This window comes from Danaus plexippus, assembly GCF_018135715.1.
Source record: "Danaus plexippus chromosome 13 unlocalized genomic scaffold, MEX_DaPlex mxdp_15, whole genome shotgun sequence".
NCBI classification, from domain to species: Eukaryota; Metazoa; Arthropoda; class Insecta; order Lepidoptera; family Nymphalidae; genus Danaus; species Danaus plexippus.
The window spans coordinates 698,714-714,071 of NW_026869849.1; the positions used below are offsets into that span (position 1 = coordinate 698,714).

At 31.5% G+C, this 15,358-nt stretch overlaps 1 protein-coding gene across 1 annotated transcript in view; it reads right to left on the minus strand.

Annotated features, from left to right (window-relative positions):
• The window catches only part of LOC116769893 (cell adhesion molecule DSCAML1), a 36,053-nt gene that overhangs the window by 14,648 nt on the left and 6,047 nt on the right, over positions 1–15,358 (minus strand). The gene's annotated exons all lie outside the window — the stretch shown is intronic.

Sequence of the window (15,358 nt, forward strand, 5' to 3'; positions counted from 1 at the left end):
TTACTAATATATACAACAGTTACTAACGCATGAAGTCTGAACTGCAATATTATACCCTCAACTAAATTAACAAAATCGCGCATAAATTTCACGTCTGTCTCTGAATTAATAGATCATAATCATTTATGATATTCATAATTGTATTAAAATCGATAATATTATTCAAATTGCACTCAATTTTAACCCCAGATGATATTTTTATACATCCAGGTTATGACACAGTTGCATTAATTCGTCAGAGTAATTTAACGTTAACGTTTATTACGTGGTTGGTAAAAAAACAATTTTCCGACCTCGTCTTTCGCCTTGAAAGCCGATCAATAAGGCCAACTAAAACTACTCAAAAACTATACGAGCTGACATTTCCCAGGTGGCGCCTGGAGTGGTCTCTGTTCGGAGTAACACAAGCTTTTTATGGTCAGGAAAAGAGAGGCCTCTCATAATGAGGGTGCTCAGATTACAAGGGTTAAGAATCTCGACGTTTTCTGCGATAGATGTTCATGTGTTTTATTGATCTGTTTCCACTTTGTTTTATCTCGCATCTTGTTAGTTCAACTGTTGCGGTTTATTTTACATTTTATTAAGTAATTCTAATCGCTTTATCACTCGAAAATCTTCATATTATTTAGTATTATTTATATGTACTGTATATATTTATAATAAGTATATAGTATATAGATAATGGAAATAGGGAAAATAATATTTGTATGAAATTCGTTCAATTAAGTATAATATATTTATTAGATGTAACTGTTTCTTATAAGTTAGAGTCCAGTATTTAGGTTCAATAGGTACTTCGTAACAGCAGAACGTACATACATCTATCTGTAGTTCGGACAACACAAAAAAATAAAATGTTCATACAATGAGAGTTCAGTAACTGATATTCTTAAATTCTATATTATTTTGGTCTATTATTAAGAGGTTTAACAAAATTTCATATGTATTTATATTATATGTATCGGTAAATAATACTACTTATCAATACATATTATAAAACAAAGTCCCTCGCCGCGTCTGTCTGTCTGTCTGTTCGCGATAAACGGTAAAACTACTGCACCGATTATCAAAAAGTTATCACCACTCGATAGCGTGATTCTCTAGGAAGGTTTTATAATATAATTTGTTAAGGTTTTGTATTTACTTGTGTACATTAACGATATTTGTTTAAGATGGATGGAAAACATGAGCCGTCTGAGAGCTTGTAACGAAAACGCTGCCTAAAGTCTTTGAGATATAACAAAGTAATATATTGTGGAATTGTGTATCTTATATAGGTCTACAGAAAAGACCGCGGTGACATATGTCTATACCTTAAGGATAACATGCTATATCCATTTTACAACTTTTCAAAATTGGCATCCTAAAGCGTTTATTGGAGAGCTATTTACATAAATACGGTTTTAAGTCTTATCAAAATTAATCACTTTGTTTTCAAGCCTACATCAGTATCTGTAAATTACTTTTAAATCATTTAAATCGGGCGTCCCATTTGAAAGTTATCATAATATAAGTTTAATCGTTCTCAAAATTAAATAGGCTATTTTAAATTTTTTGTAAAGAAACCGTGCGAAGCCGGGGCTGGTACCTAGTATTCTATTAAAATAACATTTTTAAATACAATCAGCTTTTAATCGTTTAAGTAAGGCGACATGTAAGTGTTTTCTTATATTTTACGACATTTATTTTTATAAATATTCATATTATTATCAAATTATACCACGGCCGTGCAGTATACGGGTGTCACCCACATGTGGGTGTAGCGGTATGTCGTAGGATTGATTTTATTGCTACAAGTACTCTATATTAAATTCAATTTGTGTTTATTTACATTTATTTATTTAAATTTCAATAATAAAGGAGTATATATCGTAGTAGTTGATGTACAATATTTACGCAATAAAAAAAATGTTAAGGTCTGAATAAGTATGTAACATTGTACATATCAAATGAGACGATAAACATATCCAAATTAATTACTTTGAGAGTATGTACATATTGTTTCTGGTCCGCGGATTCGTTCGCGTGACCTAAACTAATGGGCTCTGAGAGTAATGCACAAAGCGTATAAAAACAATAAGTATTGTAACTAAATGCCATCGTTATGAAGCGATCCCACGGGAACTTCAAGGAATTACGGGACAATTTATACCCTATGTCTTATTTTGACGTCCACGCTACATAACCGTAAAGTTTAATCAGAATCCGTACAGTAGTTTTTGCGTGAGAGAGCGACAAACACACATTCATACATCTTTACAAACTTTACTGATCACTCTTATTGGGAAAGTTATAGGGAAAGTACTATATTAATACTCATAAAATCTGATTCAATTTCATGGATCGAGCTGATCCAACCATCCACCCCTGGACCTTTAAGGATGGCATTAAATACGAGAGAAGAAGAATAGAAACATTCATATAGAAAGATAAAAAACACAGTCTTTTGAATTTTCCCCTTCGCCTCTTACTTATTCAACCAAAACTATTTTTTATACAGTTACCTTAACCCACAGGCCGATATTTTTAAGAGTGATCACTCACGCGATCGTTTCGTTGTTACTTAATTAAATTAAATCAAGTATTTTCTTGACACACGTCTGTCTTACAGTAAATATTTCATCACAATTAGTCCAGTCCTGTCTGAGAAGAGGCGGAGGGAGCAGAAAATTAAACAATATATTTGTACTCTTAAACACCAGGTTTTCGTTATAACTTAGAGCCATTTAGTATAATACTAACTTTGACAAACACAATGATATTTTTGTTGTTCTCATTCACAGTAGCGTTTTTTATTTCTTTGGTATTTTTTTGATATTGCTTTCTGGATTTTGTTAAGTATGTAAGCTTTATAACTCAGAGGCGAAAAGTTTGTTTAAATTTGGTGTAGAATTATGGTAATGAATATGACTTGTTACATAAAACTGAATATACATATATGTAAATAGTTATTCTGAAGGTTTTACGGCGCGGCGCGGTTAGCAAAACTGTTGTCGTTAATATATACAAAGGGCAGTTAAAACCTCGCCTACGAATGTATCACTGGGAGTGAAGCAAATATTGACGGGGAATTATTATTTGTACAATATGTATTTTTTTTTTTATGAAAATATATTTGTAGGCAGTTTCATTAAAAATTCGTTTAGTAGTTCTTGTTACGGAAGAACAAACATACACATACACATACACATACACATACACATCACTCGTTAGTCTCTTTCTATTTGAGTCCGCTATTACGCTACACAGTACGTTTATTTCTCTTTAGCGTACGAAATCCGTTTTTAAAAAAAATATATTTTTTTATATGAATTTTGAAACACTTATAAAAACAACTCGCATTATTTACGCTGGAAGACCGGGTTCTGTTTAATTGCGATATTTTGCTCTCGCCTAACCCTTCATAAGCTCAGTCGTATAAATACTGAATCTGTAACTGTAAGTGTAACTTTGTCGGATATAACTGAATGGTTAATTCATAACAGATAATAAAAATATTTTCAGTTAGAAAATGTATTCCCCATTCATCCATCCGCTATCGGAATCTGTGAGGTAATAAATCGTGTAACGAGGAGGTCTCTGAATCATTACTTACACTATTCCGTAAGCGTCACACGGCTGACTTTTTAATTTATAAACATTTTATGTATTCAATTAATTGACTATTGCCTTTAAATATACGAATAATTGCAAAAACATTATGTGTATACAACATACAATAAAATAAGAGCTTTCCGATCATTGCTGATTCTTCATTTTCTATACAGGCTTTGAAACGTATTTCATATAAACTATTAATTAGACTTATTGTACAATTATTACTATGTATGGGGAAAGTTTTTAATTTCGGTTAAAAATATACATATGAAAAATGTTATAAATAACTAAAAACTTCATTTTATAGTACAATGTCAATTCCTGTACCACGAAATAATAGATATTGTATATTTGCAAACAGTACTTTCGGTTACTCGACAGTGGACAACAAAATCTCTGTCTGTTGAATTACTCTGTAATTAGCGAACCGAGACTTAGTCTGAAATGTAATAATATTAAAAAAATTCAATTCGTGGAAAGATAATTTAAAGCAGTGTTAATTTGTAAGTACGTTCTTTTGCTACGATCGCTCATATTCCAAGATCAAAAATTCTTAATATCAGACAAAAGAGGTTTTAGTTCTCTATCCGACTCTGCGGTTTTTTAAAATAAATGATTTAAAATAAAACCTATTCCTTACACCAAAATAATTTAAAACCTCTCACATTTTGTTATAATCGTTTATCGTTCATTTCCTGTAGAAAAGAATTTTCGCGTACGAGATATTAATAGAAATAATTTTGAAAAAATATTAAAATACAAAATAAAAAAAAATTATGAGTGACTTTTGTATTATATATACATAAGCCTTTCGTTAATTTTTAAGGCAACATTCGCCATTTCTTATAGTGTTACTAACCTGCAATTTCACCTATATATCTAGACATCTATAAATCTATGTATCCGAACTGCTATTTATAGTGTCTGGCGAACTAGACACTGAAATATTAAGTCCAACCGCTCTTGACCCGCTCGAGATGCGCAGAGCGTGAACAGATATTTAGACGCGACTGCTTTAATAACTTAGCAACTGAATATTATACATTATACAAAAACATATAATAAACGTGTTATACAAATATAATATAATATATAATAGAGCAGAAGTTGTTATTTTACAAGGAAAGACGATTATAATCTTTAAACATAGCATAGAATGTTTCGAACTTGCGATGTCAAAATTTTTAATCTATCTTAATATAAAAAAATATTCTATTTAATATAAATGTGTATTGATGTACAATATGTGAGAAAATGATTAGAAAAAATTGCAGTTACGACCAATATTGTTATATTTTTAACAGATTTAAAAAAATCAATTCCAATCAACTTCGACCAGACGTAGTCTGGAAGTGCGTGAGTCAGCACACGCGCCCCAATCCCCACCTTACACAAGATAAATCACTTTCAGGGATGCACATGTCACATATTCAAACGTTTTTGCATTTAATTATATACATACATACATATATTAATTAAACAAAAAGAACAGAGTAGTACATCGAGACGACTTAATATGAACTTTTTTTAAAAATCCAAATATTAATTTTATATTGTGAACATGATTTCTTAATTATCAAAATTTATTATAATATAAAATTTGTATACAGACAAATTTATATTGAAATTACTTAGTTGCTAGAACCGCCCTCGCTAATGGAAAGCAATTTAAATGTATTCTTATACAGCGAGGGTCGGTTATTAATTAGATTGGACGAGAAAAAGGAATCGCTAGAACACTCTGTATATATTATAGTACGTTATACATAGAGTATTCAATTGAGAGGTTACATTTCATAATTATGTTTACAGTGTAAAAAATATCAGCTCATTTAATCAGTAGGTTAAGTTCCCAAATGAATGCTAAAATTAAATGATAATATACGGAACCCGTCATCCCTTGCGATCGCATTTCCTCGTGGAGAGGGGAAGGAATGAGTCACAATTTATTGGATCCGTTTCAACAAAGAGGGAATCAAACTTGTTCAAAGCGCGGCAAATGAATCACTGGGTAATGAATCATTATATTTGAAACATTTAAATTCTACTGAGGAGAACCAAAAATACTTCTTATCTGATGTGTAAGGAGAAAATTTTAAGCGTGATTGAAAAATTTATTCATGAAATATAAGTTTTCCGCAGGAATTTATTACAATTCTAGTTGTAGATAACCATCGATCCTGTATTCAGACGAAGGTTTATATTAACCTAAAGTTATAAGTGCCTGTGACATCGGAATAGCAATTTTTGTATGATTTCTATTAATTAAGAAATTAATACAATTTTCAATTTTGAATAATCCTTAGTTTATACTCATTTCATTATAAGCGATCTGTTAGAGGAAGTCCTATGAAAGTAGAAGCTTTTTCAAAGGTTGGACGTAACAGACAGACAGACATACAAAAATTATGAAATAGTTGTTTTGTTGCATGCACCGTGTGTAAATTCATTTACATAAACTCAATAGAGTAGAAAACGCTCAACTTTTTTCTTAATATTTAAATAAGTACATATGTCAACACGGAATGCACCCTAAAGCTGATTTCCCTTATCGCCTACAATAACAAAATAATTTAACGGCGTACCCCAGGGGAGCCTACATCTATTATTTTTTCAGCCTATTGATAACTAGATAGGCCTTGAAATAAATTTATATTAATAATCAAAAATACCCCTATAAATATTCAATCAACATCAGCTAGGATATAGTTCTAAAACCATTCATGTTAAGTTATCCCCCACGCCGCGCGGCCGTGTCGAGGGTGGCTGGGTTCAATGACACGAATATCTAACAATCGAACTGTCATAGAATTTATCCTAATATTTAAATTATATAAATAAAATATATTTCAGATGTAATACAAATTCGTTGTTTTTAAAGAGAGAGACGCCAGCATCGCTGACGTCACTAATGTCACTTCTTTCTGTACGTTCAGTAATGTTTCAAAATGAACCTTAAATTCTTCTAAATATTCTTGTATTTCTCAAAGGTTATTCATATTCACAGTCTCCAATGGTCCGCACTCACTGAACTCTGCTGTCGTGCAACATCGTATGTCCAAATGTCGTATTTATAACAAAATTCAAACAAAGTTCTATTCTCCTTTTAAAAAGTCTTTGATTTCGTTTTACTTTTAACAATAGTAACGACGACCAATAAGTTGTTATAATAATTGATGACAGCCACAAGTCAGTGTTATGTTGCGTTCGTCACTAATGCTGACAGCGCCGATATATACATAAATGATTTCTCTAACGTTCGTAGAATTTAAACATTATTGAGCTATGCAGTAAGCTAACCACAAGTTTGCATAACACACTACACAGTGTTACCGGTTTATCATCCAGTAAACGACATTGGCGATGAAGTGCTAACGCTCCGTGTGTAGTGTGACTACGCAGACTTGTATTAAACTCACTTACCTACTCCTCAGACCTGAAGCAGCAAGTTTCCATTATCCTGTCCCAAACGCTTAGTAAACTGAGCTATAAAGTATTTTAAATTAATCATATACTTTTATACTGAACACAAATTAATATCCTGGTAGGAGTTTCAACATTATTAGTCTCCGTAGTCCACGTGTTTCCTGTTGATGGCCGGTGTATTACAAAGCCAGCTAATTCACTTTGAATACTGAATTGCATATATTTCCTACGTTCTCATCCATGTGTGTTAACTCACCTTGAACAGCTCTGTCTAGCGACACGCCAACTGTTTTATGTAACGTAACACTGGATTAAAGTTCCTCTGAAGCTGAACGCGTAACAAACAGTATGATTTTTAAAATATACGTTTTATTGTAACTACCCTCGTACGAGCAGCGTGCGGGGTTACATACATGTATGGATAAAATATTTTGTTCCTTACGTTCACTGCAATATCTGTTAGAATATTTATGAAAATATAGTCTTTTATCGATATAAATATAAAAAAAAACCTGTTTTATTTAATTTAAATTTGCGAAATGTATATAACTATAAAACTGTCCGTGAGACTGTACATAGAATGTACCTTCCTTAATTGTTATTATATTTCTTTGAATGATTAGATTGATACGATAAACTAGAATATATTAAAGGGGTAAGAAAAAATATATAGAAAATTTATAAAAACAAATTGATAAATAGAGAGCTATATATATATCTCTGTTACTTATAAATACAAGTTCAGTAGAAACGAACCAAAAAACACACATACAACTACACAACCCGACATAAACACGCTACGGTAATTTGTTATATTAATTTTGTATTATGATATGAAGTATGTCAGATGTTTATAGATTATTACAATAATATTATCTACGCGCTTACCGCAAGTCCGCACACTACATACGGTGCGCTACTACGTTTCCACACATAACACCGCGTCAATACATATCATATGCGAAAATATATTAATGAAAAACAGGACAGGCTCCGTGTAGTGCGGTCACGCGTACTTGTGCTAAGTTTACTGAGCCACGGTCAGTAGTCCGCCGTTGGCGTGATATCACGTCGGAGGGATCTTTGAAGTGATATGAATCTGCGCTAATGGATTGCATTGTCAATAGAGCGTCGTTAGTGTGACTGTGTGACGTCACGAGCTAACAACTAACTAAAACCAGAGAGTTTCCTAGCTCTCTTGTATATAGTACCATACAATTATATATGTATATACTACGTCGACCATCAACTAGGATTTATGAATAAAAATTTAGTTTAGAAAAGTGAAAAACACGCTTTTATTGCATATTATGAAATTAAAATCTATAAAATAATTTTACATATAGGCAGGAAATAACAGAACAAAAAATATTTATATTATTGTGAAAAAAGTGCGGGCTCCTCGTTTCAGTAAAAATGTTTCACAAATCACCTCATCGTGTCAAATACTGCTAACTGTCGGTATCGAGTTTAACAAAGCAAACTCATTGTAAGCTCACTGACGTTCATTAGCCTTAACCAGGCCCTGGAGGATTCAGTTCAAACGAGATACATTCGCTTTGTCCGGCTTCGATACATCCAGGACTAAGCACCGTATGAAAATTACATGCATCTTTTAGCATAAATCAATAATGAAAATGGCCGTCGGTATATATTTTAGATTGTACATAATAGCAATCGCATAAAACATTATTACAGTGTAACGGTCATTAAAAATACATTTTCAATAAGTATTACGATGGAAGCGAGGATTATTACTGTAATCCTTGTTGAGTAATGAAGTAATTTATTCGCTTGGATTTATCTCATTTACCGAGAACTCTCAGAGCTGCTTACAGCGAATCCAATTAGACATAGTTTCAACAAATAACTTTACATAAACGGAATTGTACGTGTAGAACTGTCCTTATTCCTTCGTATTTTTCCTGAATGCGTTCATATAAACTCATTGATCGTTAACATTTCGTAATACAATCTCATTGCTTTGTTACCGGTCATTATAGAAGTGAAGAGGGGGCTAAAAACTAATTTATATCATTTTATTAGTCTATAAAAACTATACTAAATACCGCTTCAATACAGCTCTGGTGTATGACAGCTTACTCCTGATGGTAGTACCGTCAGCGACTGGTAAAATTAAGGCAGAAATTTAATGAGTACCAGCTATATAGAAGTCTCTACATTTGGATTCAAATAAAGTCCACAACAATATCATAAGTAGAGTTTTGTCATTTAATTTCAGCTCATTTAATGTTTTACATATAAGATGTTTACAAGACGATGCAACGCACAATTAAATATTATGTCGATGCTTTGAAAATGATCGGAATGTTCTGAGACAAAAATATATTTTATGAAAGGTCACAGATTATAAATGGGAATAACTAGATCTGTATGATGAAGAACTATTATAAAATATTCTGCTTTGCTGTAAATGTATATTACAATAACGCAAACATATGAACGAAATAAATTAATTAGTCTCCAGGTCGTAATGTCAACCATTTGTATAGACGGGGCCCAAATTAAGGTCGAACGTTTAATTTCCGGAGTGTACTATAGTCACCGCTGTATCTTGGTCTCATTAGTTGTATTCACAAACTGCTGGTAGTTAGGACTGATGTATTACGTAACAATCACACACACTATGTGGTCACACATTATTCGACCTCAAACTAATGATTATTGTCAATGTAAATTAATATATTCTGGTGTAAGATCAATGCTAAAGGTTCTGTAGTTACTTTAAAGAAACAGCCATACATATAATGCGTTAGATAGTTTTATAAGTGAGAAATCTACAATTGTACTGTTAGCAATGCATAAAATTAAAACATGTGTGGATCATAAAGATATAAAATTTATTTCATTATATATAATTTTTTTTCAGTCAGTAGACGAAGACCTGATCATTGTTTCATAATCTCATGTCCACTGCAGTTCGATACTCGGAGGATAATCTGTCTCACAGGGCTTCAGATAAGAAATCATTTGACACTGAATACTGAGCTTAAACTACAACACACACACACACACACACACACAACATACACATACACATACACATACACATACACATACACATACACATACTACCTACTACTTATTTATCTTTGTACTTCAAATATCAATTAATATGTCACCAATAAACATATGATCTGCTTACTGTAAAGTCTATAGTAAAATTGTACATGCATATATACTACGCACTTCACAGTACGAGTGAAGAAATGATAAGCAAGTGTTCATTAATTTTGACGTATCTTTTCCATTTAAGATGTTTTATAAATGAATGTATTTTTATTGAAATATATATATAACTATACGAAAATTACACACCTCATTCGGACCATTGAGATAATTGATGTTTTTAAAGCAGTTAATGAGGCGTTGAAAATAGTTTAGAGGATTTTTCAACTATTATTTTTAATAGAATAGATAATGTTTGTAATATATGTTGATTTTCTTCCATTATGTGTTTGTAATACATGAAAAATACACAAACGGACGGACATTTTGTCATGGTAGATTGTGGACACCGCCCTGAAAACTTGATGTCGCAGTCTAATTATTTCTAGTACTTATACTTGATTAATGCAAACTGTTACTCTCACCATGCTTCTACACGTGGTTAAACATTATTAAATTTACGAAATCAATATAAAACATATAGAAAGGATGATTTTATGGAAAAATCAAGGCTGTGTGTATGTTTAAAGTCAATAGATGGATGTAGTAATAAACTCAATATGTGTAGACGGTTTTTTTATAATTTAATGTTTACCCTACAAAAATGAACCTGCTGTAATACCCTCTTCACCGAACCGCTTTTGATATACGCGTCATTATTCTAATGACGTTTCCGTCGAGTTCTCGAGGAAACTTTCATCACATCCTGATTTGGAGTCAATGCCATTCTGAATTAAAAACTCTTTGAAAATCGATATCTAATTAAAAGAATAATAGCGTAACACTGAAAATTGCAACAAATTCAGTCCAGCCGTTCAAGAGATTAGCCGGAACAAACCGATGGACTGGTAGACAGAAAGACATACTACCTATAGGTAGTAATGTGTACTTTAAACAGACACTGTAGAGATAGTATAAATTGTGTTGTTTGTGAGAAATAATTAAAAAAAAAAGTGGTCCGTCAACTTGCTTACTGTAATTAACTCCTTGGCTTTCTTTGTTTACATATTTAATATCTCATTCAAAGACAATGCGAATTCCCGCCAAAAGTACCAGCAATTAAGGCTCGGCGTCCTTAACATGCCTAATTCACACAAGAGGGAATCAATGGGGAATCGACAAGTAATACTAAATGCATTTATTGTTAAGTAAATAAGTAAATTATGGTATGTCGCCAAGGTCGAAGCAACTTTCAAATCAACTGATGCGGAAACTACGTCATGTCGACCGACGCTATATAAATCATTATGTATGAAGTTTATATATTTACAATACAAAAATCTTCAATTCGAGATCGGCTTTACATGTTATACCTTATCATTGTTATAAAAAAATCTATTTACTGACATTCCTTGACAGTTGTTGTAAAAATTGATGAATTACGTCATTGGTGGCGCCTTTTTTTTGATGCTTTATTCTAAAGGTTATTTTATTAAACAATTACGTTATATGTTATATGTTCAAGCATAATTTTTTACGTCGAAGTTACTCATCGATATGAAGAATGGAATTGTCTTTGGAAGATTATATAACTTAGTTTACCCTAAAATTGAGCTGGCAACAAAATAAGGATAACTGTTATGAACATTGTAAACTTCCATTAGGTATCTAGTATGTGACATATTTTTTTGTTCTGGTAACAATACAAAGAGCTAGAAACGATAATGAAACACTAAACTGTTCTCGATTACATAATGACCAGGCGTGTTCTATAAAGGTAGGTACAGATCGTCAGCGGCTTGTTGTGAAAAACACAGTTATCCTGCATTAATATAACGCTTTGTTTAGATACATGTATGTATAGATGGATGTTCTTGACTCTCTCAGGCACAAACCACTGAATAGATTTCAACGATATTCCGCAATTATATAGCTTACACACTCAAATAAAATAAGCCTCAATTTATTCATACATTCATTGTAATTCAGTATTCAATAAAAAAAAATTTATTTGTATGAAATCACTTATTGTCTGGTCAATATTTATAATTTTTTTAGTAGCGTCATTATTTTTATAAAAATAAATACGTTTTTTGATTTACTACGCGAATTTTTAAAATTTTAAACTACATAATCCCGACGTTTCGGTAACTTTTCAGCAACCGTGATCACGGGCAGACTCCCGAAAATCTTAGATCTTACGACATTATTTTTTCTAGGAATGACAAAAAATTCCACGCAGATGAAGTTGTGTGTAAACACTCATCATATATTTAAAATAAATATTGTCATGATTCATGAACTACATTTGTGATAACTTGAAACTTCTATGAGTCTCACTGAAAAACAATTGAATACTTTATGAAAAAATTAATAAAACGAAAAAATTTAATATTTTTATATATACATGAATTTTAATATACGCAGCTCCCTCGGGTCTGATGAACGCAATAAATTCTTATTGCATTGTGTTACAACGTACAGTCCGATAATTTTCTTTAACATTAATGTTTATTTCATACGTTCTTTATATTCAGAACACTGTGCTCTTTTATGGATTGGTTAAAAATGAGATACAAAGATTAAATATGTTGTTATAACTGTGAAATTTTAACATCACCTGCCTTTAGGGTCGATTCACGTCAGCGCTTCGTTAGCAACCTTTGTTTGTCACCTTTGTCTATCTCTCCCTTTGTTTCAGGTAATTGCTCTTTGAGACTTCCGATTATAAGTCCGATACAGTTAATTGGCCACCCCAAAGCAATTACCCCCAAGGAAATCGTAGATTTGATGTTTCAAATTAAACTTTTCGTAAATAACGGATAAATAAAATATAGAGGTTAATCTTCAAGTATAAATTATACTATGTAATATAGTATAATAGGTAAGTATATTCGAGAATGATCCTTTCTTCTTTATTAGCTCTATCAGAGACGTACACATGCGAAGTTGAGGTAGGTCGTTATAAGCAACAAATTGGTCTACTAATTGGATTGATTGAAAAGTACAGTGGCCATACAACGAAATAAAACACCGAGCCAGATAGCAACGATTTTAAATGTAATGTTTGAGTTTATGAAGAGGAAAAATTGTCCCGTTCCAGGCTAAGAAACGTTTATATGACTTTACCAAAAACTAGTTTAAAGGCAATAAATGTCCGCACGTTTTTCTGAAAGGTCCACGTCACTCGATAACACGGTAATAAAAATGATAGTTGAAAGATGTAAAAGGTCCAAATTGCCAAAGTGATAAGATTTTGTTTGACTGGAAAATAATATTCTTCGAGAACCTATTTCTTTATTGTCTGTAATCGATGTCAGGGCAGATGTACTAATGAGCGGGACAATTCAGATTGTTCAGATCCCGTTTGTTCTCATCAGACTGGATCCTTCCAGTTAGTTCAATCAGGTCATCTAAATCTCCAAACTCGACCAAGAACGGTTCAAACCGCATCAGAACAAGCAACGTTCGTGTCCGTACAATAAAAGGAAATTTTATTAGATCTAATTTTTCGATATAAAATTTAATTTTGAGTCTTACTATGAGTAACGTTCCTCGTTTTACTGGTTTTTGAATCAGACTACAAATTCAGCTGCGAGTATAGGAAACAAAATGATATAATTTCTCATCCTAATCTGCATGATAATTTTTCAGACTAAGTGACACACATTTTCTAGTTATAACATCACTAGTGTATTCATAGATCATTTAGATATTAGGTTAAATTATTAATTTGACAAAACAGGTAAAAAAATTTATATAATCCACTCGATATATATAATTATAAGATATTTTTAAAACAGTCCTTCAAATTCATCAGTAAAATAGCAATATTTTTGTTACGACATAAAAAATTTCAATTATATAATTATTGTCACATAACAGCCTTTCATGTTTTTCGCAACGATCTTGGTGCGAGCGATGCATTTTCTAACAATGATGGCATAACGAATCTATGTCACACACGCTAACTTCAATTTATAACTTGCAATTATTACGTACGTGATATTATTTTGATTGACACTTGTATTTTACCCATACATACGACATATCTTTATTATTAACTAGTCCCCGTTTTTGATATCGTTTTTTTTAATATGAATATTCGATGTAAATAAAAGTAATAAATCCAGCCCAAATCTTTCGGTACAATATATAATCTCTTTTCGTTTCTTAATTCGAGTAATGAGAATTTGATGCCTTTAAAATAAACTATTAAGTTGTTGTTATTCTTCCAATCCATTCACCTTCGATCATATATTTTTAGAAAATAAAAAAATCATCCGTTCTTTGCATTTCTATCTATCTCAATATCTTACTAATAGTAGTGTTTACACAATGTTCTACAACACAGTAATGATTAACTTTGTTTCTAAGTGTTTCTGTTTAACTCGCAGCGTATGTTACTACGTTTGTTTGTTCATCTTGCAACTGAATCTTGAATGAGATTGCTTTAATTTGAATGACAATGAATTGTTAGGTTAGGTGAGGTTAGGTTGTGTGACGTCATTCTAGATCCAACATGGCGGAATACGTAATATAGACTAGTTGTTTTCATGTACTACGATATGGGTATCAAACCGCTCACTGAGAATACTCGCAAAAAAGAGAATTCACTCTGAATTCAAAATGAATTCTAAAGGCCCAACCTTGAGACAATGAGGCGTTAAATGAGATGAACGGACTAAAAAAACCTGTTCAGGAAAAAATAAAACATTTGTTTAAGTACAATTAAAAGATTTTTATCTTTCACCATCAACTTGTTACCTTTATATAATTTATTTGATCAAATTCTAAGCCAGATTTACTTGTGTTATTATAACAAATAAGAACGAAAATATAAAAAAAATATTATTTATATTTAGTAGAAACCATTTTACAGGAATTATTATTCATTTTAGCTTATTTATATAATGTTATTGTTAGAAAAAAGTTTTTTTTTAATTAAATTTATCCGTCAAATTAGATCTTTATCTTAAAAAAAACAAGTAAGCGGACTTCACAATGAGTTCACTCAACGAATTATAAATGTTTAGTTATAGTCTCAGTCCCGCATGAGTGATGTTATTTATTATATCCATGAAAAGACATAAAAATATTAGACGATTAATTCAAATACATTTGTTGAGATATTTCTGTGAATATGTAGTAATTATTCAAGAATCGTATAATATATTATGTCAGTAAAAATAGCGTAGTAAAGAAA